Raw genomic sequence first — 27,371 nt, forward strand, 5'->3', positions numbered from 1 at the left:
GTTCACTGCCACTTGGCTGGCAAAAACATCTATTGATCTATGTCCTAATGTACGCGCTACAGTTGTTTAGAGAGTTTTAGCAAATGAGGCAAGGGATGCAGAGAAGTATGCGAGGATAAAAAGCTAAAATTGAGATTTGATTTTCTAATGAGCTGTTGATTTACACAATAAAAGACTCCATAGTATTGATCTGTTTACCCTTTATAAAAATCAAGATTTTTTTGTATTGCTTATAGAAAATGTGCTAACAGTGGACTTTTCCATCTGCAGATTATACTGAATGACCACCGGTGGCAGTGTTTCACAACCGAGTTTCTCTGAATTGCCGAGACTGAAGAAAAAAAAAAATGGAAGTCTTCCGGCATACGGCATCATTTTACCAATTTATATGGTAAGTAAAACTCCCAATCATTCCTTTAGGCATTAAAAAGTTCACAGCATCAGCATGTCCTCACTAGCTTGTAGTGGGAGACTGTGCCTGAATAGAATTTCTGTCAAGCTGAAAGTAATATGGATCACATTGTGTTGGTCATAATAATTCATAAAAGCCCGGCTGTCTCCAACGTTACTAAAGCCTGCTTTAGATCCTGGAACTAGCAATGTTCCATTCGAGCAAATTGCTGCCTTTGAGGCTGAAATGTACTACCTCATTTCAGAACGAGGGTGTTACATTCTCACGGAAGGAAGCTCATTTCACCTCTTCTCCTGCACTCCGTATGTTGGACTCTGATACTCAAGATGGATTGTTAAGGATAATCTGTTTATGTATCTCCATCCGACTTTCAAAAAGGCCCCAGTGCTTTGAGTGGTTCAGAGTCCGTTACCATTCCCCCTCCTACTTGCCTTGTAGTCATGAATACAGATAGTAACCTACTGCATAACTTCTGATGTCATCCTCCTGTGTGGTCAGCTGCCACAAGGACAATTGGTCCAGTGGTGCGCTGACATCATAAAGCTAATCAGATGTTGTCTGACATGAGGGCCACTCTGTTGCCTAGCAAGCTGACATCATAAAGCTAAAGCAAGATGCTGTCGGACATGAGGGCCACTCTGTTGGCTAACAAGCAGTCGGATACATTGATGTTGGTAACTAAATGAGTAGCAGGGTGGACAGGATGTCCAACTGAAAACTAAGATGAAAGAAATTAGGAAAGTTTTTGAGACTTCTCGTTTTGTATCAACGTACGTTTGAGGATAAGAGTCATCTTCACCATTTCTGAAGTGGTGGGAATTGGCTAAAATGGAGATGGTCATTATGCTATTCATAGTTTTTATTATTCCCATGAACTGTGGCATAACCCTTACTCTCAACTTATCAGCTGGCTTAATTGCTACTGGTGTACCATATCCTAAAACAAAAGAAGTGAGAATGGTTCACTGCCACTTGGCTGGCAAAAACATCTATTGATCTATGTCCTAATGTACGCGCTACAGTTGTTTAGAGAGTTTTAGCAAATGAGGCAAGGGATGCAGAGAAGTATGCGAGGATAAAAAGCTAAAATTGAGATTTGATTTTCTAATGAGCTGTTGATTTACACAATGAAAGACTCCATAGTATTGATCTGTTTACCCTTTATAAAAATCAAGATTTTTTTGTATCGCTTATAGAAAATGTGCTAACAGTGGACTTTTCCATCTGCAGATTATACTGAATGACCACCGGTGGCAGTGTTTCACAACCGAGTTTCTCTGAATTGCCGAGACTGAAGAAAAAAAAAAATGGAAGTCTTCCGGCATACGGCATCATTTTACCAATTTATATGGTAAGTAAAACTCCCAATCATTCCTTTAGGCATTAAAAAGTTCACAGCATCAGCATGTCCTCACTAGCTTGTAGTGGGAGACTGTGCCTGAATAGAATTTCTGTCAAGCTGAAAGTAATATGGATCACATTGTGTTGGTCATAATAATTCATTAAAGCCCGGCTGTCTCCAACGCTACTAAAGCCTGCTTTAGATCCTGGAACTAGCAATGTTCCATTCGAGCAAATTGCTGCCTTTGAGGCTGAAATGTACTACCTCATTTCAGAACGAGCGTGTTACATTCTCACGGAAGGAAGCTCATTTCACCTCTTCTCCTGCACTCCCTATGTTGGACTCTGATACTCAAGATGGATTGTTAAGGATAATCTGTTTATGTATCTCCATCCGACTTTCAAAAAGGCCCCAGTGCTTTGAGTGGTTCAGAGTCCTTTACCATTCCCCCTCCTACTTGCCTTGTAGTCATGAATACAGATAGTAACCTACTGCATAACTTCTGATCTCATCCTCCTGTGTGGTCAGCTGCCACAAGGACAATTGGTCCAGTGGTGCGCTGACATCATAAAGCTAATCAGATGTTGTCTGACATGAGGGCCACTCTGTTGCCTAGCAAGCTGACATCATAAAGCTAAAGCAAGATGTTGTCGGACATGAGGGCCACTCTGTTGGCTAACAAGCAGTAGGATACATTGATGTTGGTAACTAAATGAGTAGCAGGGTGGACAGGATGTCCAACTGAAAACTGAGATGAAAGAAATTAGGAAAGTTTTTGAGACTTGTCATTTTGTATCAACGTACGTTTGAGGATAAGAGTCATCTTCACCATTTCTGAAGTGGTGGGAATTGGCTAAAATGGAGATGGTCATTATGCTATTCATAGTTTTTATTATTCCCATGAACTGTGGCATAACCCTTACTCTCAACTTATCAGCTGGCTTAATTGCTACTGGTGTACCATATCCTAAAACAAAAGAAGTGAGAATGGTTCACTGCCACTTGGCTGGCAAAAACATCTATTGATCTATGTCCTAATGTACGCGCTACAGTTGTTTAGAGAGTTTTAGCAAATGAGGCAAGGGATGCAGAGAAGTATGCGAGGATAAAAAGCTAAAATTGAGATTTGATTTTCTAATGAGCTGTTGATTTACACAATAAAAGACTCCATAGTATTGATCTGTTTACCCATTATAAAAATCAAGATTTTTTTGTATCGCTTATAGAAAATGTGCCAACAGTGGACTTTTCCATCTGCTGATTATACTGAATGACCACCGGTGGCAGTGTTTCACAACAGTTTCTCTGAATTGCCGAGACTGAAGGAAAAAAAAAAAGGAAGTCTTCCGGCATACGGCATCATTTTACCAATTTATATGGTAAGTAAAACTCCCAATCATTCCTTTAGGCATTAAAAAGTTCACAGCATCAGCATGTCCTCACTAGCTTGTAGTGGGAGACTGTGCCTGAATAGAATTTCTGTCAAGCTGAAAGTAATATGGATCACATTGTGTTGGTCATAATAATTCATAAAAGCCCGGCTGTCTCCAACGCTACTAAAGCCTGCTTTAGATCCTGGAACTAGCAATGTTCCATTCGAGCAAATTGCTGCCTTTGAGGCTGAAATGTACTACCTCATTTCAGAACGAGCGTGTTACATTCTCACGGAAGGAAGCTCATTTCACCTCTTCTCCTGCACTCCCTATGTTGGACTCTGATACTCAAGATGGATTGTTAAGGATAATCTGTTTATGTATCTCCATCCGACTTTCAAAAAGGCCCCAGTGCTTTGAGTGGTTCAGAGTCCTTTACCATTCCCCCTCCTACTTGCCTTGTAGTCATGAATACAGATAGTAACCTACTGCATAACTTCTGATCTCATCCTCCTGTGTGGTCAGCTGCCACAAGGACAATTGGTCCAGTGGTGCGCTGACATCATAAAGCTAATCAGATGTTGTCTGACATGAGGGCCACTCTGTTGCCTAGCAAGCTGACATCATAAAGCTAAAGCAAGATGTTGTCGGACATGAGGGCCACTCTGTTGGCTAACAAGCAGTCGGATACATTGATGTTGGTAACTAAATGAGTAGCAGGGTGGACAGGATGTCCAACTGAAAACTAAGATGAAAGAAATTAGGAAAGTTTTTGAGACTTGTCATTTTGTATCAACGTACGTTTGAGGATAAGAGTCATCTTCACCATTTCTGAAGTGGTGGGAATTGGCTAAAATGGAGATGGTCATTATGCTATTCATAGTTTTTATTATTCCCATGAACTGTGGCATAACCCTTACTCTCAACTTATCAGCTGGCTTAATTGCTACTGGTGTACCATATCCTAAAACAAAAGAAGTGAGAATGGTTCACTGCCACTTGGCTGGCAAAAACATCTATTGATCTATGTCCTAATGTACGCGCTACAGTTGTTTAGAGAGTTTTAGCAAATGAGGCAAGGGATGCAGAGAAGTATGCGAGGATAAAAAGCTAAAATTGAGATTTGATTTTCTAATGAGCTGTTGATTTACACAATAAAAGACTCCATAGTATTGATCTGTTTACCCATTATAAAAATCAAGATTTTTTTGTATTGCTTATAGAAAATGTGCCAACAGTGGACTTTTCCATCTGCTGATTATACTGAATGACCACCGGTGGCAGTGTTTCACAACAGTTTCTCTGAATTGCCGAGACTGAAGGAAAAAAAAAAGGAAGTCTTCCGGCATACGGCATCATTTTACCAATTTATATGGTAAGTAAAACTCCCAATCATTCCTTCAGGCATTAAAAAGTTCACAGCATCAGCATGTCCTCACTAGCTTGTAGTGGGAGACTGTGCCTGAATAGAATTTCTGTCAAGCTGAAAGTAATATGGATCACATTGTGTTGGTCATAATAATTCATAAAAGCCCGGCTGTCTCCAACGCTACTAAAGCCTGCTTTAGATCCTGGAACTAGCAATGTTCCATTCGAGCAAATTGCTGCCTTTGAGGCTGAAATGTACTACCTCATTTCAGAACGAGCGTGTTACATTCTCACGGAAGGAAGCTCATTTCACCTCTTCTCCTGCACTCCCTATGTTGGACTCTGATACTCAAGATGGATTGTTAAGGATAATCTGTTTATGTATCTCCATCCGACTTTCAAAAAGGCCCCAGTGCTTTGAGTGGTTCAGAGTCCTTTACCATTCCCCCTCCTACTTGCCTTGTAGTCATGAATACAGATAGTAACCTACTGCATAACTTCTGATCTCATCCTCCTGTGTGGTCAGCTGCCACAAGGACAATTGGTCCAGTGGTGCGCTGACATCATAAAGCTAATCAGATGTTGTCTGACATGAGGGCCACTCTGTTGCCTAGCAAGCTGACATCATAAAGCTAAAGCAAGATGTTGTCGGACATGAGGGCCACTCTGTTGGCTAACAAGCAGTAGGATACATTGATGTTGGTAACTAAATGAGTAGCAGGGTGGACAGGATGTCCAACTGAAAACTAAGATGAAAGAAATTAGGAAAGTTTTTGAGACTTCTCATTTTGTATCAACGTACGTTTGAGGATAAGAGTCATCTTCACCATTTCTGAAGTGGTGGGAATTGGCTAAAATGGAGATGGTCATTATGCTATTCATAGTTTTTATTATTCCCATGAACTGTGGCATAACCCTTACTCTCAACTTATCAGCTGGCTTAATTGCTACTGGTGTACCATATCCTAAAACAAAAGAAGTGAGAATGGTTCACTGCCACTTGGCTGGCAAAAACATCTATTGATCTATGTCCTAATGTACGCGCTACAGTTGTTTAGAGAGTTTTAGCAAATGAGGCAAGGGATGCAGAGAAGTATGCGAGGATAAAAAGCTAAAATTGAGATTTGATTTTCTAATGAGCTGTTGATTTACACAATGAAAGACTCCATAGTATTGATCTGTTTACCCTTTATAAAAATCAAGATTTTTTTGTATCGCTTATAGAAAATGTGCTAACAGTGGACTTTTCCATCTGCAGATTATACTGAATGACCACCGGTGGCAGTGTTTCACAACCGAGTTTCTCTGAATTGCCGAGACTGAAGAAAAAAAAAAATGGAAGTCTTCCGGCATACGGCATCATTTTACCAATTTATATGGTAAGTAAAACTCCCAATCATTCCTTTAGGCATTAAAAAGTTCACAGCATCAGCATGTCCTCACTAGCTTGTAGTGGGAGACTGTGCCTGAATAGAATTTCTGTCAAGCTGAAAGTAATATGGATCACATTGTGTTGGTCATAATAATTCATTAAAGCCCGGCTGTCTCCAACGCTACTAAAGCCTGCTTTAGATCCTGGAACTAGCAATGTTCCATTCGAGCAAATTGCTGCCTTTGAGGCTGAAATGTACTACCTCATTTCAGAACGAGCGTGTTACATTCTCACGGAAGGAAGCTCATTTCACCTCTTCTCCTGCACTCCCTATGTTGGACTCTGATACTCAAGATGGATTGTTAAGGATAATCTGTTTATGTATCTCCATCCGACTTTCAAAAAGGCCCCAGTGCTTTGAGTGGTTCAGAGTCCTTTACCATTCCCCCTCCTACTTGCCTTGTAGTCATGAATACAGATAGTAACCTACTGCATAACTTCTGATCTCATCCTCCTGTGTGGTCAGCTGCCACAAGGACAATTGGTCCAGTGGTGCGCTGACATCATAAAGCTAATCAGATGTTGTCTGACATGAGGGCCACTCTGTTGCCTAGCAAGCTGACATCATAAAGCTAAAGCAAGATGTTGTCGGACATGAGGGCCACTCTGTTGGCTAACAAGCAGTAGGATACATTGATGTTGGTAACTAAATGAGTAGCAGGGTGGACAGGATGTCCAACTGAAAACTGAGATGAAAGAAATTAGGAAAGTTTTTGAGACTTGTCATTTTGTATCAACGTACGTTTGAGGATAAGAGTCATCTTCACCATTTCTGAAGTGGTGGGAATTGGCTAAAATGGAGATGGTCATTATGCTATTCATAGTTTTTATTATTCCCATGAACTGTGGCATAACCCTTACTCTCAACTTATCAGCTGGCTTAATTGCTACTGGTGTACCATATCCTAAAACAAAAGAAGTGAGAATGGTTCACTGCCACTTGGCTGGCAAAAACATCTATTGATCTATGTCCTAATGTACGCGCTACAGTTGTTTAGAGAGTTTTAGCAAATGAGGCAAGGGATGCAGAGAAGTATGCGAGGATAAAAAGCTAAAATTGAGATTTGATTTTCTAATGAGCTGTTGATTTACACAATAAAAGACTCCATAGTATTGATCTGTTTACCCATTATAAAAATCAAGATTTTTTTGTATCGCTTATAGAAAATGTGCCAACAGTGGACTTTTCCATCTGCTGATTATACTGAATGACCACCGGTGGCAGTGTTTCACAACAGTTTCTCTGAATTGCCGAGACTGAAGGAAAAAAAAAAAGGAAGTCTTCCGGCATACGGCATCATTTTACCAATTTATATGGTAAGTAAAACTCCCAATCATTCCTTTAGGCATTAAAAAGTTCACAGCATCAGCATGTCCTCACTAGCTTGTAGTGGGAGACTGTGCCTGAATAGAATTTCTGTCAAGCTGAAAGTAATATGGATCACATTGTGTTGGTCATAATAATTCATAAAAGCCCGGCTGTCTCCAACGCTACTAAAGCCTGCTTTAGATCCTGGAACTAGCAATGTTCCATTCGAGCAAATTGCTGCCTTTGAGGCTGAAATGTACTACCTCATTTCAGAACGAGCGTGTTACATTCTCACGGAAGGAAGCTCATTTCACCTCTTCTCCTGCACTCCCTATGTTGGACTCTGATACTCAAGATGGATTGTTAAGGATAATCTGTTTATGTATCTCCATCCGACTTTCAAAAAGGCCCCAGTGCTTTGAGTGGTTCAGAGTCCTTTACCATTCCCCCTCCTACTTGCCTTGTAGTCATGAATACAGATAGTAACCTACTGCATAACTTCTGATCTCATCCTCCTGTGTGGTCAGCTGCCACAAGGACAATTGGTCCAGTGGTGCGCTGACATCATAAAGCTAATCAGATGTTGTCTGACATGAGGGCCACTCTGTTGCCTAGCAAGCTGACATCATAAAGCTAAAGCAAGATGTTGTCGGACATGAGGGCCACTCTGTTGGCTAACAAGCAGTCGGATACATTGATGTTGGTAACTAAATGAGTAGCAGGGTGGACAGGATGTCCAACTGAAAACTAAGATGAAAGAAATTAGGAAAGTTTTTGAGACTTGTCATTTTGTATCAACGTACGTTTGAGGATAAGAGTCATCTTCACCATTTCTGAAGTGGTGGGAATTGGCTAAAATGGAGATGGTCATTATGCTATTCATAGTTTTTATTATTCCCATGAACTGTGGCATAACCCTTACTCTCAACTTATCAGCTGGCTTAATTGCTACTGGTGTACCATATCCTAAAACAAAAGAAGTGAGAATGGTTCACTGCCACTTGGCTGGCAAAAACATCTATTGATCTATGTCCTAATGTACGCGCTACAGTTGTTTAGAGAGTTTTAGCAAATGAGGCAAGGGATGCAGAGAAGTATGCGAGGATAAAAAGCTAAAATTGAGATTTGATTTTCTAATGAGCTGTTGATTTACACAATAAAAGACTCCATAGTATTGATCTGTTTACCCATTATAAAAATCAAGATTTTTTTGTATTGCTTATAGAAAATGTGCCAACAGTGGACTTTTCCATCTGCTGATTATACTGAATGACCACCGGTGGCAGTGTTTCACAACAGTTTCTCTGAATTGCCGAGACTGAAGGAAAAAAAAAAGGAAGTCTTCCGGCATACGGCATCATTTTACCAATTTATATGGTAAGTAAAACTCCCAATCATTCCTTCAGGCATTAAAAAGTTCACAGCATCAGCATGTCCTCACTAGCTTGTAGTGGGAGACTGTGCCTGAATAGAATTTCTGTCAAGCTGAAAGTAATATGGATCACATTGTGTTGGTCATAATAATTCATAAAAGCCCGGCTGTCTCCAACGCTACTAAAGCCTGCTTTAGATCCTGGAACTAGCAATGTTCCATTCGAGCAAATTGCTGCCTTTGAGGCTGAAATGTACTACCTCATTTCAGAACGAGCGTGTTACATTCTCACGGAAGGAAGCTCATTTCACCTCTTCTCCTGCACTCCCTATGTTGGACTCTGATACTCAAGATGGATTGTTAAGGATAATCTGTTTATGTATCTCCATCCGACTTTCAAAAAGGCCCCAGTGCTTTGAGTGGTTCAGAGTCCTTTACCATTCCCCCTCCTACTTGCCTTGTAGTCATGAATACAGATAGTAACCTACTGCATAACTTCTGATCTCATCCTCCTGTGTGGTCAGCTGCCACAAGGACAATTGGTCCAGTGGTGCGCTGACATCATAAAGCTAATCAGATGTTGTCTGACATGAGGGCCACTCTGTTGCCTAGCAAGCTGACATCATAAAGCTAAAGCAAGATGTTGTCGGACATGAGGGCCACTCTGTTGGCTAACAAGCAGTAGGATACATTGATGTTGGTAACTAAATGAGTAGCAGGGTGGACAGGATGTCCAACTGAAAACTAAGATGAAAGAAATTAGGAAAGTTTTTGAGACTTCTCATTTTGTATCAACGTACGTTTGAGGATAAGAGTCATCTTCACCATTTCTGAAGTGGTGGGAATTGGCTAAAATGGAGATGGTCATTATGCTATTCATAGTTTTTATTATTCCCATGAACTGTGGCATAACCCTTACTCTCAACTTATCAGCTGGCTTAATTGCTACTGGTGTACCATATCCTAAAACAAAAGAAGTGAGAATGGTTCACTGCCACTTGGCTGGCAAAAACATCTATTGATCTATGTCCTAATGTACGCGCTACAGTTGTTTAGAGAGTTTTAGCAAATGAGGCAAGGGATGCAGAGAAGTATGCGAGGATAAAAAGCTAAAATTGAGATTTGATTTTCTAATGAGCTGTTGATTTACACAATGAAAGACTCCATAGTATTGATCTGTTTACCCTTTATAAAAATCAAGATTTTTTTGTATCGCTTATAGAAAATGTGCTAACAGTGGACTTTTCCATCTGCAGATTATACTGAATGACCACCGGTGGCAGTGTTTCACAACCGAGTTTCTCTGAATTGCCGAGACTGAAGAAAAAAAAAAATGGAAGTCTTCCGGCATACGGCATCATTTTACCAATTTATATGGTAAGTAAAACTCCCAATCATTCCTTTAGGCATTAAAAAGTTCACAGCATCAGCATGTCCTCACTAGCTTGTAGTGGGAGACTGTGCCTGAATAGAATTTCTGTCAAGCTGAAAGTAATATGGATCACATTGTGTTGGTCATAATAATTCATTAAAGCCCGGCTGTCTCCAACGCTACTAAAGCCTGCTTTAGATCCTGGAACTAGCAATGTTCCATTCGAGCAAATTGCTGCCTTTGAGGCTGAAATGTACTACCTCATTTCAGAACGAGCGTGTTACATTCTCACGGAAGGAAGCTCATTTCACCTCTTCTCCTGCACTCCCTATGTTGGACTCTGATACTCAAGATGGATTGTTAAGGATAATCTGTTTATGTATCTCCATCCGACTTTCAAAAAGGCCCCAGTGCTTTGAGTGGTTCAGAGTCCTTTACCATTCCCCCTCCTACTTGCCTTGTAGTCATGAATACAGATAGTAACCTACTGCATAACTTCTGATCTCATCCTCCTGTGTGGTCAGCTGCCACAAGGACAATTGGTCCAGTGGTGCGCTGACATCATAAAGCTAATCAGATGTTGTCTGACATGAGGGCCACTCTGTTGCCTAGCAAGCTGACATCATAAAGCTAAAGCAAGATGTTGTCGGACATGAGGGCCACTCTGTTGGCTAACAAGCAGTAGGATACATTGATGTTGGTAACTAAATGAGTAGCAGGGTGGACAGGATGTCCAACTGAAAACTGAGATGAAAGAAATTAGGAAAGTTTTTGAGACTTGTCATTTTGTATCAACGTACGTTTGAGGATAAGAGTCATCTTCACCATTTCTGAAGTGGTGGGAATTGGCTAAAATGGAGATGGTCATTATGCTATTCATAGTTTTTATTATTCCCATGAACTGTGGCATAACCCTTACTCTCAACTTATCAGCTGGCTTAATTGCTACTGGTGTACCATATCCTAAAACAAAAGAAGTGAGAATGGTTCACTGCCACTTGGCTGGCAAAAACATCTATTGATCTATGTCCTAATGTACGCGCTACAGTTGTTTAGAGAGTTTTAGCAAATGAGGCAAGGGATGCAGAGAAGTATGCGAGGATAAAAAGCTAAAATTGAGATTTGATTTTCTAATGAGCTGTTGATTTACACAATAAAAGACTCCATAGTATTGATCTGTTTACCCATTATAAAAATCAAGATTTTTTTGTATCGCTTATAGAAAATGTGCCAACAGTGGACTTTTCCATCTGCTGATTATACTGAATGACCACCGGTGGCAGTGTTTCACAACAGTTTCTCTGAATTGCCGAGACTGAAGGAAAAAAAAAAAGGAAGTCTTCCGGCATACGGCATCATTTTACCAATTTATATGGTAAGTAAAACTCCCAATCATTCCTTTAGGCATTAAAAAGTTCACAGCATCAGCATGTCCTCACTAGCTTGTAGTGGGAGACTGTGCCTGAATAGAATTTCTGTCAAGCTGAAAGTAATATGGATCACATTGTGTTGGTCATAATAATTCATAAAAGCCCGGCTGTCTCCAACGCTACTAAAGCCTGCTTTAGATCCTGGAACTAGCAATGTTCCATTCGAGCAAATTGCTGCCTTTGAGGCTGAAATGTACTACCTCATTTCAGAACGAGCGTGTTACATTCTCACGGAAGGAAGCTCATTTCACCTCTTCTCCTGCACTCCCTATGTTGGACTCTGATACTCAAGATGGATTGTTAAGGATAATCTGTTTATGTATCTCCATCCGACTTTCAAAAAGGCCCCAGTGCTTTGAGTGGTTCAGAGTCCTTTACCATTCCCCCTCCTACTTGCCTTGTAGTCATGAATACAGATAGTAACCTACTGCATAACTTCTGATCTCATCCTCCTGTGTGGTCAGCTGCCACAAGGACAATTGGTCCAGTGGTGCGCTGACATCATAAAGCTAATCAGATGTTGTCTGACATGAGGGCCACTCTGTTGCCTAGCAAGCTGACATCATAAAGCTAAAGCAAGATGTTGTCGGACATGAGGGCCACTCTGTTGGCTAACAAGCAGTCGGATACATTGATGTTGGTAACTAAATGAGTAGCAGGGTGGACAGGATGTCCAACTGAAAACTAAGATGAAAGAAATTAGGAAAGTTTTTGAGACTTGTCATTTTGTATCAACGTACGTTTGAGGATAAGAGTCATCTTCACCATTTCTGAAGTGGTGGGAATTGGCTAAAATGGAGATGGTCATTATGCTATTCATAGTTTTTATTATTCCCATGAACTGTGGCATAACCCTTACTCTCAACTTATCAGCTGGCTTAATTGCTACTGGTGTACCATATCCTAAAACAAAAGAAGTGAGAATGGTTCACTGCCACTTGGCTGGCAAAAACATCTATTGATCTATGTCCTAATGTACGCGCTACAGTTGTTTAGAGAGTTTTAGCAAATGAGGCAAGGGATGCAGAGAAGTATGCGAGGATAAAAAGCTAAAATTGAGATTTGATTTTCTAATGAGCTGTTGATTTACACAATAAAAGACTCCATAGTATTGATCTGTTTACCCATTATAAAAATCAAGATTTTTTTGTATTGCTTATAGAAAATGTGCCAACAGTGGACTTTTCCATCTGCTGATTATACTGAATGACCACCGGTGGCAGTGTTTCACAACAGTTTCTCTGAATTGCCGAGACTGAAGGAAAAAAAAAAGGAAGTCTTCCGGCATACGGCATCATTTTACCAATTTATATGGTAAGTAAAACTCCCAATCATTCCTTCAGGCATTAAAAAGTTCACAGCATCAGCATGTCCTCACTAGCTTGTAGTGGGAGACTGTGCCTGAATAGAATTTCTGTCAAGCTGAAAGTAATATGGATCACATTGTGTTGGTCATAATAATTCATAAAAGCCCGGCTGTCTCCAACGCTACTAAAGCCTGCTTTAGATCCTGGAACTAGCAATGTTCCATTCGAGCAAATTGCTGCCTTTGAGGCTGAAATGTACTACCTCATTTCAGAACGAGCGTGTTACATTCTCACGGAAGGAAGCTCATTTCACCTCTTCTCCTGCACTCCCTATGTTGGACTCTGATACTCAAGATGGATTGTTAAGGATAATCTGTTTATGTATCTCCATCCGACTTTCAAAAAGGCCCCAGTGCTTTGAGTGGTTCAGAGTCCTTTACCATTCCCCCTCCTACTTGCCTTGTAGTCATGAATACAGATAGTAACCTACTGCATAACTTCTGATCTCATCCTCCTGTGTGGTCAGCTGCCACAAGGACAATTGGTCCAGTGGTGCGCTGACATCATAAAGCTAATCAGATGTTGTCTGACATGAGGGCCACTCTGTTGCCTAGCAAGCTGACATCATAAAGCTAAAGCAAGATGTTGTCGGACATGAGGGCCACTCTGTTGGCTAACAAGCAGTAGGATACATTGATGTTGGTAACTAAATGAGTAGCAGGGTGGACAGGATGTCCAACTGAAAACTAAGATGAAAGAAATTAGGAAAGTTTTTGAGACTTCTCATTTTGTATCAACGTACGTTTGAGGATAAGAGTCATCTTCACCATTTCTGAAGTGGTGGGAATTGGCTAAAATGGAGATGGTCATTATGCTATTCATAGTTTTTATTATTCCCATGAACTGTGGCATAACCCTTACTCTCAACTTATCAGCTGGCTTAATTGCTACTGGTGTACCATATCCTAAAACAAAAGAAGTGAGAATGGTTCACTGCCACTTGGCTGGCAAAAACATCTATTGATCTATGTCCTAATGTACGCGCTACAGTTGTTTAGAGAGTTTTAGCAAATGAGGCAAGGGATGCAGAGAAGTATGCGAGGATAAAAAGCTAAAATTGAGATTTGATTTTCTAATGAGCTGTTGATTTACACAATAAAAGACTCCATAGTATTGATCTGTTTACCCTTTATAAAAATCAAGATTTTTTTGTATTGCTTATAGAAAATGTGCTAACAGTGGACTTTTCCATCTGCAGATTATACTGAATGACCACCGGTGGCAGTGTTTCACAACCGAGTTTCTCTGAATTGCCGAGACTGAAGAAAAAAAAAAATGGAAGTCTTCCGGCATACGGCATCATTTTACCAATTTATATGGTAAGTAAAACTCCCAATCATTCCTTTAGGCATTAAAAAGTTCACAGCATCAGCATGTCCTCACTAGCTTGTAGTGGGAGACTGTGCCTGAATAGAATTTCTGTCAAGCTGAAAGTAATATGGATCACATTGTGTTGGTCATAATAATTCATAAAAGCCCGGCTGTCTCCAACGTTACTAAAGCCTGCTTTAGATCCTGGAACTAGCAATGTTCCATTCGAGCAAATTGCTGCCTTTGAGGCTGAAATGTACTACCTCATTTCAGAACGAGGGTGTTACATTCTCACGGAAGGAAGCTCATTTCACCTCTTCTCCTGCACTCCGTATGTTGGACTCTGATACTCAAGATGGATTGTTAAGGATAATCTGTTTATGTATCTCCATCCGACTTTCAAAAAGGCCCCAGTGCTTTGAGTGGTTCAGAGTCCTTTACCATTCCCCCTCCTACTTGCCTTGTAGTCATGAATACAGATAGTAACCTACTGCATAACTTCTGATGTCATCCTCCTGTGTGGTCAGCTGCCACAAGGACAATTGGTCCAGTGGTGCGCTGACATCATAAAGCTAATCAGATGTTGTCTGACATGAGGGCCACTCTGTTGCCTAGCAAGCTGACATCATAAAGCTAAAGCAAGATGCTGTCGGACATGAGGGCCACTCTGTTGGCTAACAAGCAGTCGGATACATTGATGTTGGTAACTAAATGAGTAGCAGGGTGGACAGGATGTCCAACTGAAAACTAAGATGAAAGAAATTAGGAAAGTTTTTGAGACTTCTCGTTTTGTATCAACGTACGTTTGAGGATAAGAGTCATCTTCACCATTTCTGAAGTGGTGGGAATTGGCTAAAATGGAGATGGTCATTATGCTATTCATAGTTTTTATTATTCCCATGAACTGTGGCATAACCCTTACTCTCAACTTATCAGCTGGCTTAATTGCTACTGGTGTACCATATCCTAAAACAAAAGAAGTGAGAATGGTTCACTGCCACTTGGCTGGCAAAAACATCTATTGATCTATGTCCTAATGTACGCGCTACAGTTGTTTAGAGAGTTTTAGCAAATGAGGCAAGGGATGCAGAGAAGTATGCGAGGATAAAAAGCTAAAATTGAGATTTGATTTTCTAATGAGCTGTTGATTTACACAATAAAAGACTCCATAGTATTGATCTGTTTACCCTTTATAAAAATCAAGATTTTTTTGTATTGCTTATAGAAAATGTGCTAACAGTGGACTTTTCCATCTGCAGATTATACTGAATGACCACCGGTGGCAGTGTTTCACAACCGAGTTTCTCTGAATTGCCGAGACTGAAGAAAAAAAAAAATGGAAGTCTTCCGGCATACGGCATCATTTTACCAATTTATATGGTAAGTAAAACTCCCAATCATTCCTTTAGGCATTAAAAAGTTCACAGCATCAGCATGTCCTCACTAGCTTGTAGTGGGAGACTGTGCCTGAATAGAATTTCTGTCAAGCTGAAAGTAATATGGATCACATTGTGTTGGTCATAATAATTCATAAAAGCCCGGCTGTCTCCAACGTTACTAAAGCCTGCTTTAGATCCTGGAACTAGCAATGTTCCATTCGAGCAAATTGCTGCCTTTGAGGCTGAAATGTACTACCTCATTTCAGAACGAGGGTGTTACATTCTCACGGAAGGAAGCTCATTTCACCTCTTCTCCTGCACTCCGTATGTTGGACTCTGATACTCAAGATGGATTGTTAAGGATAATCTGTTTATGTATCTCCATCCGACTTTCAAAAAGGCCCCAGTGCTTTGAGTGGTTCAGAGTCCTTTACCATTCCCCCTCCTACTTGCCTTGTAGTCATGAATACAGATAGTAACCTACTGCATAACTTCTGATGTCATCCTCCTGTGTGGTCAGCTGCCACAAGGACAATTGGTCCAGTGGTGCGCTGACATCATAAAGCTAATCAGATGTTGTCTGACATGAGGGCCACTCTGTTGCCTAGCAAGCTGACATCATAAAGCTAAAGCAAGATGCTGTCGGACATGAGGGCCACTCTGTTGGCTAACAAGCAGTCGGATACATTGATGTTGGTAACTAAATGAGTAGCAGGGTGGACAGGATGTCCAACTGAAAACTAAGATGAAAGAAATTAGGAAAGTTTTTGAGACTTCTCGTTTTGTATCAACGTACGTTTGAGGATAAGAGTCATCTTCACCATTTCTGAAGTGGTGGGAATTGGCTAAAATGGAGATGGTCATTATGCTATTCATAGTTTTTATTATTCCCATGAACTGTGGCATAACCCTTACTCTCAACTTATCAGCTGGCTTAATTGCTACTGGTGTACCATATCCTAAAACAAAAGAAGTGAGAATGGTTCACTGCCACTTGGCTGGCAAAAACATCTATTGATCTATGTCCTAATGTACGCGCTACAGTTGTTTAGAGAGTTTTAGCAAATGAGGCAAGGGATGCAGAGAAGTATGCGAGGATAAAAAGCTAAAATTGAGATTTGATTTTCTAATGAGCTGTTGATTTACACAATAAAAGACTCCATAGTATTGATCTGTTTACCCTTTATAAAAATCAAGATTTTTTTGTATCGCTTATAGAAAATGTGCTAACAGTGGACTTTTCCATCTGCAGATTATACTGAATGACCACCGGTGGCAGTGTTTCACAACCGAGTTTCTCTGAATTGCCGAGACTGAAGGAAAAAAAAAAAAGGAAGTCTTCCGGCATACGGCATAATTTTACCAATTTATATGGTAAGTAAAACTCCCAATCATTCCTTTAGGCATTAAAAAGTTCACAGCATCAGCATGTCCTCACTAGCTTGTAGTGGGAGACTGTGCCTGAATAGAATTTCTGTCAAGCTGAAAGTAATATGGATCACATTGTGTTGGTCATAATAATTCATAAAAGCCCGGCTGTCTCCAACGCTACTAAAGCCTGCTTTAGATCCTGGAACTAGCAATGTTCCATTCGAGCAAATTGCTGCCTTTGAGGCTGAAATGTACTACCTCATTTCAGAACGAGCGTGTTACATTCTCACGGAAGGAAGCTCATTTCACCTCTTCTCCTGCACTCCCTATGTTGGACTCTGATACTCAAGATGGATTGTTAAGGATAATCTGTTTATGTATCTCCATCCGACTTTCAAAAAGGCCCCAGTGCTTTGAGTGGTTCAGAGTCCTTTACCATTCCCCCTCCTACTTGCCTTGTAGTCATGAATACAGATAGTAACCTACTGCATAACTTCTGATGTCATCCTCCTGTGTGGTCAGCTGCCACAAGGACAATTGGTCCAGTGGTGCGCTGACATCATAAAGCTAATCAGATGTTGTCTGACATGAGGGCCACTCTGTTGCCTAGCAAGCTGACATCATAAAGCTAAAGCAAGATGTTGTCGGACATGAGGGCCACTCTGTTGGCTAACAAGCAGTCGGATACATTGATGTTGGTAACTAAATGAGTAGCAGGGTGGACAGGATGTCCAACTGAAAACTAAGATGAAAGAAATTAGGAAAGTTTTTGAGACTTCTCGTTTTGTATCAACGTACGTTTGAGGATAAGAGTCATCTTCACCATTTCTGAAGTGGTGGGAATTGGCTAAAATGGAGATGGTCATTATGCTATTCATAGTTTTTATTATTCCCATGAACTGTGGCATAACCCTTACTCTCAACTTATCAGCTGGCTTAATTGCTACTGGTGTACCATATCCTAAAACAAAAGAAGTGAGAATGGTTCACTGCCACTTGGCTGGCAAAAACATCTATTGATCTATGTCCTAATGTACGCGCTACAGTTGTTTAGAGAGTTTTAGCAAATGAGGCAAGGGATGCAGAGAAGTATGCGAGGATAAAAAGCTAAAATTGAGATTTGATTTTCTAATGAGCTGTTGATTTACACAATAAAAGACTCCATAGTATTGATCTGTTTACCCTTTATAAAAATCAAGATTTTTTTGTATCGCTTATAGAAAATGTGCTAACAGTGGACTTTTCCATCTGCAGATTATACTGAATGACCACCGGTGGCAGTGTTTCACAACCGAGTTTCTCTGAATTGCCGAGACTGAAGGAAAAAAAATAAAAAGGAAGTCTTCCGGCATACGGCATCATTTTACCAATTTATATGGTAAGTAAAACTCCCAATCATTCCTTTAGGCATTAAAAAGTTCACAGCATCAGCATGTCCTCACTAGCTTGTAGTGGGAGACTGTGCCTGAATAGAATTTCTGTCAAGCTGAAAGTAATATGGATCACATTGTGTTGGTCATAATAATTCATAAAAGCCCGGCTGTCTCCAACGCTACTAAAGCCTGCTTTAGATCCTGGAACTAGCAATGTTCCAATCTGAAAGAAACACGTTAGTTAGATTCCTCACCTTAGAATATCCCCAGGCGTCAGACTGGATCCGGAAGATTTTTCGTCAGCAATACCCCTTGCGCGTCGCTAGGCGTCGTCTGCGGCTCCGCGTCCGTCGTCGGCGTCGTGCGCCGGGATGACGTCGTCGGAGTACTTAGACGCCGCCCTCGCGCGCTGACGTCAGTTCTTCTTTTTTCCGCGCCAGTAAGCGCAGATCCGGGAGAGCTACCCCTTTTAGTCTTTTTTGACTAACTCTTTTTGATCATTTTTGATCCCTGTCTGTCGACATCTGGTGCCGGTAGGATGCCTGGGTTCAAGGCTTGTGAAGACTGTCATCGACTGATGTCGGTGACCGATCACCACCGCCGGTGCCTCTATTGCTTAGGCCTCGACCACGACGCGGAGTCGTGCAACGACTGCCAGGCCCTGACTTCGAAGGCTAGGCGGGAGCGGTCCCGCAAGCTTCTCGAGCTTCGCCACTCGGCTCCGCGTCGTGCGCGATCCCGGTCCAGGAGGAGGTCCAAGGATCGCTCGCGGAGCCCTAGCCGACGCCACCATCGATCGTCGGGCTCCAAGTCGTCGGGTAAGTCCAAGCACTCAAAGAAGTCCAAGAGGCGACATCGCTCTTCGGACTCCCCTCGCTGGTCGCGCGACTCGGCCGAGGGTCCAAGTGGTTCCACCCCCGCGGCTCCGGCGGAGCCGCAGGTGCCGCGTCCGCCCCCATACCTTCCGGTCCCTGGGGCTGACGCGGCGCCGGCGGAGATCAGCGCCTTCCTCTCGGCCATGAGGAGCCTGGCCCCGCCGTCGACGCCCGCTGGCGCGCCTTCGGGCCCCGCGGGCTCGACTGGGCGACCTCGCGTGCCGGCGGCTCCGGCCCCGGCGCCGTCGACGACTCCGGTCTCGACGCCGCAGGTCCCCGCGGGGCCCATGCCTGGGCCCCAGTCGACGCCGGTTGACCTTGTCACTCCTCCACCGGCGCCGACGCCTGAACCACCACCGACGCCGTCACCGGCGCCGCCGACGCCGACGCCTGTGACGCCGACGCCCCAGTTTAGCCCTCATCCGGACCCGACGCCGGCACGGCGTCCGCCGACGCCGCATCCGACGCCGCTAGAGACCTACCATCTCTACAGTCCGGTTCCGATCATTCCTCCTGTTTATCAGGAATCGGAAGAAGGGGGCGACTGGGAGGGGTTCGAGGACCCTCTGGCTGTTCAGTCACAGCTTTCTCAGGACTGGGCAGATGAACTGGGGGAGGCCAGCGGGCTGGACACCTCGCCAGACGCTGGATTCACTTCTCCTCCGACCGTGGCTTCGGAGGAGGGTGCAGCATTTTCTGTGGTGCTGCGCAAGGCGGCTGAGGCCCTTGGGCTCGAGTTGCCTGCCGTGGCTGTGAGGACCAACATCCTCACTGAGGTGCTTCAAACCTCAGCAAGCTCCACTGAGCCTCTGCTGCCGTTTAACGAGGCCCTCACTGACGTTCTGCAGGGCACCTGGTCCAAGCCCTCCACAGTTCCTCCTGTGGATAGGAACGTTGCCAGGCGCCACCGCCCTGCTCCGGGCGACCCCAGCTTCCTGTCCCAACACCCCACCCCCGAGAGTCTGGTTATCCAGGCCTCTACTTCCCAATCCTCCTTCCCGACCGCTCCGCCGGACCGGGATTCCAAGAGACTCGAGCAGTTTGGCAAGAAACTGTTCTCGTCCCTTAGTTTGGGCCTGCGGTCCTTAAATACCGCCTGTCTCTTGGACCGTTATTCCCATTCCCTGTGGGATACGGTGGAGGACGTGCTGCCCCTGTGTCCGGAGGAGGTCCGGCCACGTCTTTCCCAGGCTCTGGCCGATGGGAGGGATGCAGCACGGCACGCCATAAGATGTGGGCTTGACACCACGGACTCGCTAGGTCGGGCGATTTCCACCACGGTGGCGCTCCGCCGCCACGCCTGGATGCGGTCCACGTCATTTTCCGGGGATGTCCAGAACACCCTCATGGACATGCCCTTTGATGGCACTCGCCTGTTTGGTGAGAAGGCGGACAGTGCGCTGAACCGCTTTAAGGACTCCCGGGCTACGGCCAAGTCCTTGGGCCTCTCGGCTCCGCGGGCGCACACCTCCGCTTTTCGCCCCTTTCGTGGCCAAGGAAGGGGCGCCTCCTCACGTCCGCAGAGCCACCAGCCGCAGAACCAACCTGCGCGCGGTCGCGGACGTGGCTTCCGCCGTGGCGGAAATGGAGGCCGACGTGGTCAGCCCACATCCACCCCGGCAGCATCCGCCTCAAAGCCTTCCTAGTCCGAGCTTTCAGGCCCATACCACACCAGTGGGCGGCAGAGTTCGCCATCACCTGCTCCACTGGCGGTCCATAACATCGGACAGGTGGGTGCTGCAAATCGTCCGAAGGGGCTACTCCCTCCCCTTCGGGACGACCCCTCCAGCCATGCCACCACAGCACCACCGTATCTCGGGGGATCATTTGGATCTTCTCCGCGAGGAAGTTTCGGCTCTCTTGGCCAAGGGGGCCGTCGAGCGCGTTCCGAGTCCAGAAGTAGGTCGTGGTTGTTATTCCCACTACTTTCTGGTTCCCAAGAAGGGCAAGGGGGGCCTGCGCCCTATCTTGGACCTCCGGAACGTCAATGCCTTCCTCCGAAAGGAAAGGTTCAAGATGCTAACGTTGGCTCAGGTTTTAGCTGCCCTAGACCCTGGAGACTGGATGGTAGCGTTGGACTTGCAGGACGCATATTTCCATATCCCCGTCCTGCCGGCCCACCGGCGTTACCTGCGGTTCACGGTGGGCCAAGAGCACTTTCAGTTTACCGTGCTCCCCTTCGGCCTCACCAGTGCCCCTCGGGTGTTCACAAAAGTGATGGCGGTGGTCGCAGCTCATCTGCGCAGATCAGGGGTCCCAGTCTTCCCCTATCTCGACGACTGGTTGTTGAAGGCGGGCTCGCCCCAGGCAGTCGTCTCCCACCTCCAGACTACGGCGGATCTCCTGCATTTGCTGGGGTTTTCCATCAACGTGCCGAAGTCACACTTGAGTCCCTCTCAGAAGCTCCTCTTCATCGGAGCGGTTCTCGATTCGGCGCAGTTCCGGGTCCATCCACCGGAACAGCGGGTCCGGGATATACAGGCCCTGATTCCCATCTTTCGGCCTCTATCCCGGGTTTCGGTCAGGCTAGTGTTGCGGCTTCTGGGGCTGATGGCCTCCTGCATCCTACTAGTGCATCACGCCAGGCGGCGCATGCGGGCTCTGCAGTGGGACCTGAAGTTTCAGTGGGCCCAGCATCACGGCAACCTGTCCGACCATGTCTTGATCTGGGAGGGCACTGCACAGCAGTTGCAGTGGTGGCTCACGGACCGCGAGTGGGTCAAGGGCAAGAGCCTCTCCCTTCCCCAACCGGAGCATGTCGTAGTGACGGATGCGTCCCTCCTGGGTTGGGGTGGCCATATGGGAGAGGCGGAGATCAGAGGCCTCTGGTCTCCGGCGGAGTCTCGTCTCCACATCAACCTGTTGGAGTTGAGAGCGATCCGGCTTGCACTGAAAGCCTTCCTTCCCTCTGTCAGGGGAAGTGTCGTGCAGGTGTTCACGGACAACACCACCGCCATGTGGTACTGCAACAAACAGGGCGGGGTGGGGTCGTGGACCCTTTGTCAGGAGGCTCTGCGCCTCTGGACATGGCTGGAACACCAGGGCGTCACCCTGGTGGTTCAACATCTGGCGGGCTCTCTGAACGCCAGAGCAGACGAACTCAGCCGCCGGTGCATGATGGATCACGAATGGCGTCTGAACTCCGAAGTGGTGCAAGGCCTCTTTCAGCAGTGGGGAGAGCCTTGGTTAGATCTATTCGCCACCGACGAGAACGCGCAATGTCAGCAGTTCTGCGCGTTGGAATTTCCAAGGCGGCACTCGCTCGGCGACGCTTTTCGTCACGAGTGGAGTTGCGGTCTGTTGTACGCCTTTCCGCCTATACCACTTCTGCCCAGAGTGCTGAAGAAGATCAGGCGCGACCGGGCCCAAGTCATCTTGGTGGCTCCGGATTGGGCACGAAGATACTGGTATCCCGAGCTACTCAGTCTGTTGACCGATCCCCCGATACGTCTGCCCCTTCGGGAGGATCTTCTGTCGCAGCAGCAGGGGACGGTCCTCCACCCGAACCTGTCCAGCCTCCACCTCCATGCGTGGAGATTGAGCGGCGGCAGTTGATGCCATTTGACTTGCCTCCTGAAGTCTGTGATATCATTCTGGCAGCCAGGCGTCCCTCCACAAAGTCGGTATACGCCTGCCGGTGGAACAAATTTGTGGCATGGTGCACAGCAAAGGCTGTGGATCCCCTTTCCGCCCCTCTTTCTGAGGTTCTCCTCTTCCTTCTTTCTCTGGCCCGGCAGGGCTCTGCCCTGGGCACCCTGAAAGGTTATCTTGCTGCCATCTCCGTCTTCTTGCGGCTTCCTGATCAGCCTTCTCTTTTCAAGTCCCCTGTGGTTACACGCTTTCTCAAAGGCATTACACACACGTTCCCTCCTGTCCCTTTTGTAATGCCTCAGTGGGACTTGAATCTGGTTTTGACATTCCTGATGTGCGCTCCCTTCGAGCCTCTTCACAATTGCCCTCTTCGTCTTCTAACTCTAAAGACTGCTTTTCTGGTAGCCATCACCTCGGCTAGACGGGTGAGTGAGCTCCAGGCTTTATCTTCAAAGCCTCCTTTTCTCTCTGTTCATCCGGACAAGGTTGTCCTTCGGCCTCGTCCCTCTTTTCTTCCTAAAGTGGTGACTCCATTTCACCTTGGGCAGTCTGTCACCTTGCCCACCTTCTTTCCGCCTCCGCATCCTTCCAAAGAGGAAGAGAGGCTCCACCGTCTGGACCCAAAACGTGCGCTCTCCTTCTATCTGGACCGCACAAAACAGTTCCGGGTGGACGACCAGCTTTTTGTTGGGTACGTGGGCGCTAAGAAGGGGAAAGCTGTGCACAAACGAACCATCTCTCGGTGGGTCGTTTTGTGTATAAAAATCTGCTATTCCTTGGCTAAAAAGGACCCTCCTGTTGGGCTGCGCGCCCATTCTACTCGGGCCACGGCGGCTACTACTGCCTTGGGACGGGGAGTCCCTTTGCAGGACATCTGTCAGGCGGCGACGTGGGCTTCTCTACACACGTTTGCCAGGCATTATTGCCTTGACAGCCAAGTCCGGAGGGATGGCTTCTTTGGCCGTTCTGTCCTCCAGGACTTTCTGGTGTGATCTTGGTTCGCAGACCCACCACCGGGGATGGTATTGCTTGGGTATCTATTCTAAGGTGAGGAATCTAACTAACGTGTTTCTTTCAGATGAACAAGTTACTAACCTTCGGTAACGATGTATCTGTAAGAAACATTAGTTAGTTAGATTCCTCACCGACCCTCCCATCCTCCCCGTTCTGCGAACTGACATCTAGGGTTAAGGTTGTCCTTTCAGGCCCCTAGATTTTATTTTTGGCACCAGTGTCGGTCTTTGCATGGCTCTGCGTTCCTGGCGCGGAAGGCTATGTACAAGAACTGACGTCAGCGCGCGAGGGCGGCGTCTAAGTACTCCGACGACGTCATCCCGGCGCACGACGCCGACGACGGACGCGGAGCCGCAGACGACGCCTAGCGACGCGCAAGGGGTATTGCTGACGAAAAATCTTCCGGATCCAGTCTGACGCCTGGGGATATTCTAAGGTGAGGAATCTAACTAACTAATGTTTCTTACAGATACATCGTTACCGAAGGTTAGTAACTTGTTCTTCGAGCAAATTGCTGCCTTTGAGGCTGAAATGTACTACCTCATTTCAGAACGAGCGTGTTACATTCTCACGGAAGGAAGCTCATTTCACCTCTTCTCCTGCACTCCCTATGTTGGACTCTGATACTCAAGATGGATTGTTAAGGATAATCTGTTTATGTATCTCCATCCGACTTTCAAAAAGGCCCCAGTGCTTTGAGTGGTTCAGAGTCCTTTACCATTCCCCCTCCTACTTGCCTTGTAGTCATGAATACAGATAGTAACCTACTGCATAACTTCTGATCTCATCCTCCTGTGTGGTCAGCTGCCACAAGGACAATTGGTCCAGTGGTGCGCTGACATCATAAAGCTAATCAGATGTTGTCTGACATGAGGGCCACTCTGTTGCCTAGCAAGCTGACATCATAAAGCTAAAGCAAGATGTTGTCGGACATGAGGGCCACTCTGTTGGCTAACAAGCAGTAGGATACATTGATGTTGGTAACTAAATGAGTAGCAGGGTGGACAGGATGTCCAACTGAAAACTAAGATGAAAGAAATTAGGAAAGTTTTTGAGACTTCTCATTTTGTATCAACGTACGTTTGAGGATAAGAGTCATCTTCACCATTTCTGAAGTGGTGGGAATTGGCTAAAATGGAGATGGTCATTATGCTATTCATAGTTTTTATTATTCCCATGAACTGTGGCATAACCCTTACTCTCAACTTATCAGCTGGCTTAATTGCTACTGGTGTACCATATCCTAAAACAAAAGAAGTGAGAATGGTTCACTGCCACTTGGCTGGCAAAAACATCTATTGATCTATGTCCTAATGTACGCGCTACAGTTGTTTAGAGAGTTTTAGCAAATGAGGCAAGGGATGCAGAGAAGTATGCGAGGATAAAAAGCTAAAATTGAGATTTGATTTTCTAATGAGCTGTTGATTTACACAATAAAAGACTCCATAGTATTGATCTGTTTACCCTTTATAAAAATCAAGATTTTTTTGTATCGCTTATAGAAAATGTGCTAACAGTGGACTTTTCCATCTGCAGATTATACTGAATGACCACCGGTGGCAGTGTTTCACAACCGAGTTTCTCTGAATTGCCGAGACTGAAGGAAAAAAAAAAAAAGGAAGTCTTCCGGCATACGGCATCATTTTACCAATTTATATGGTAAGTAAAACTCCCAATCATTCCTTTAGGCATTAAAAAGTTCACAGCATCAGCATGTCCTCACTAGCTTGTAGTGGGAGACTGTGCCTGAATAGAATTTCTGTCAAGCTGAAAGTAATATGGATCACATTGTGTTGGTCATAATAATTCATAAAAGCCCGGCTGTCTCCAACGCTACTAAAGCCTGCTTTAGATCCTGGAACTAGCAATGTTCCATTCGAGCAAATTGCTGCCTTTGAGGCTGAAATGTACTACCTCATTTCAGAACGAGCGTGTTACATTCTCACGGAAGGAAGCTCATTTCACCTCTTCTCCTGCACTCCCTATGTTGGACTCTGATACTCAAGATGGATTGTTAAGGATAATCTGTTTATGTATCTCCATCCGACTTTCAAAAAGGCCCCAGTGCTTTGAGTGGTTCAGAGTCCTTTACCATTCCCCCTCCTACTTGCCTTGTAGTCATGAATACAGATAGTAACCTACTGCATAACTTCTGATGTCATCCTCCTGTGTGGTCAGCTGCCACAAGGACAATTGGTCCAGTGGTGCGCTGACATCATAAAGCTAATCAGATGTTGTCTGACATGAGGGCCACTCTGTTGCCTAGCAAGCTGACATCATAAAGCTAAAGCAAGATGTTGTCGGACATGAGGGCCACTCTGTTGGCTAACAAGCAGTCGGATACATTGATGTTGGTAACTAAATGAGTAGCAGGGTGGACAGGATGTCCAACTGAAAACTAAGATGAAAGAAATTAGGAAAGTTTTTGAGACTTCTCGTTTTGTATCAACGTACGTTTGAGGATAAGAGTCATCTTCACCATTTCTGAAGTGGTGGGAATTGGCTAAAATGGAGATGGTCATTATGCTATTCATAGTTTTTATTATTCCCATGAACTGTGGCATAACCCTTACTCTCAACTTATCAGCTGGCTTAATTGCTACTGGTGTACCATATCCTAAAACAAAAGAAGTGAGAATGGTTCACTGCCACTTGGCTGGCAAAAACATCTATTGATCTATGTCCTAATGTACGCGCTACAGTTGTTTAGAGAGTTTTAGCAAATGAGGCAAGGGATGCAGAGAAGTATGCGAGGATAAAAAGCTAAAATTGAGATTTGATTTTCTAATGAGCTGTTGATTTACACAATAAAAGACTCCATAGTATTGATCTGTTTACCCTTTATAAAAATCAAGATTTTTTTGTATCGCTTATAGAAAATGTGCTAACAGTGGACTTTTCCATCTGCAGATTATACTGAATGACCACCGGTGGCAGTGTTTCACAACCGAGTTTCTCTGAATTGCCGAGACTGAAGGAAAAAAAATAAAAAGGAAGTCTTCCGGCATACGGCATCATTTTACCAATTTATATGGTAAGTAAAACTCCCAATCATTCCTTTAGGCATTAAAAAGTTCACAGCATCAGCATGTCCTCACTAGCTTGTAGTGGGAGACTGTGCCTGAATAGAATTTCTGTCAAGCTGAAAGTAATATGGATCACATTGTGTTGGTCATAATAATTCATAAAAGCCCGGCTGTCTCCAACGCTACTAAAGCCTGCTTTAGATCCTGGAACTAGCAATGTTCCATTCGAGCAAATTGCTGCCTTTGAGGCTGAAATGTACTACCTCATTTCAGAACGAGCGTGTTACATTCTCACGGAAGGAAGCTCATTTCACCTCTTCTCCTGCACTCCCTATGTTGGACTCTGATACTCAAGATGGATTGTTAAGGATAATCTGTTTATGTATCTCCATCCGACTTTCAAAAAGGCCCCAGTGCTTTGAGTGGTTCAGAGTCCTTTACCATTCCCCCTCCTACTTGCCTTGTAGTCATGAATACAGATAGTAACCTACTGCATAACTTCTGATCTCATCCTCCTGTGTGGTCAGCTGCCACAAGGACAATTGGTCCAGTGGTGCGCTGACATCATAAAGCTAATCAGATGTTGTCTGACATGAGGGCCACTCTGTTGCCTAGCAAGCTGACATCATAAAGCTAAAGCAAGATGTTGTCGGA

The 27,371-nt window shown here is 44.6% G+C and overlaps 1 long non-coding RNA gene across 1 annotated transcript in view; it reads left to right on the forward strand.

Moving 5' to 3' along the window:
- LOC146785702 (uncharacterized) overlaps window positions 1-27,371 on the forward strand; it is a 60,668-nt gene that overhangs the window by 6,580 nt on the left and 26,717 nt on the right. The window contains exons 4-18 of the long non-coding RNA XR_014970770.1: window positions 1,643-1,763; window positions 2,981-3,133; window positions 4,351-4,502; window positions 5,754-5,874; window positions 7,092-7,244; window positions 8,462-8,613; window positions 9,865-9,985; window positions 11,203-11,355; window positions 12,573-12,724; window positions 13,976-14,096; window positions 15,348-15,468; window positions 16,720-16,841; window positions 18,093-18,216; window positions 25,228-25,350; window positions 26,602-26,725. This is a non-coding gene — a long non-coding RNA (uncharacterized LOC146785702). The remainder of the gene's footprint in view (window positions 1-1,642; window positions 1,764-2,980; window positions 3,134-4,350; window positions 4,503-5,753; window positions 5,875-7,091; window positions 7,245-8,461; window positions 8,614-9,864; window positions 9,986-11,202; window positions 11,356-12,572; window positions 12,725-13,975; window positions 14,097-15,347; window positions 15,469-16,719; window positions 16,842-18,092; window positions 18,217-25,227; window positions 25,351-26,601; window positions 26,726-27,371) is intronic.

The sequence above is a fragment of the Triturus cristatus genome, chromosome 11 (genome assembly GCF_964204655.1).
Source record: "Triturus cristatus chromosome 11, aTriCri1.1, whole genome shotgun sequence".
Classification (NCBI taxonomy): Eukaryota; Metazoa; Chordata; class Amphibia; order Caudata; family Salamandridae; genus Triturus; species Triturus cristatus.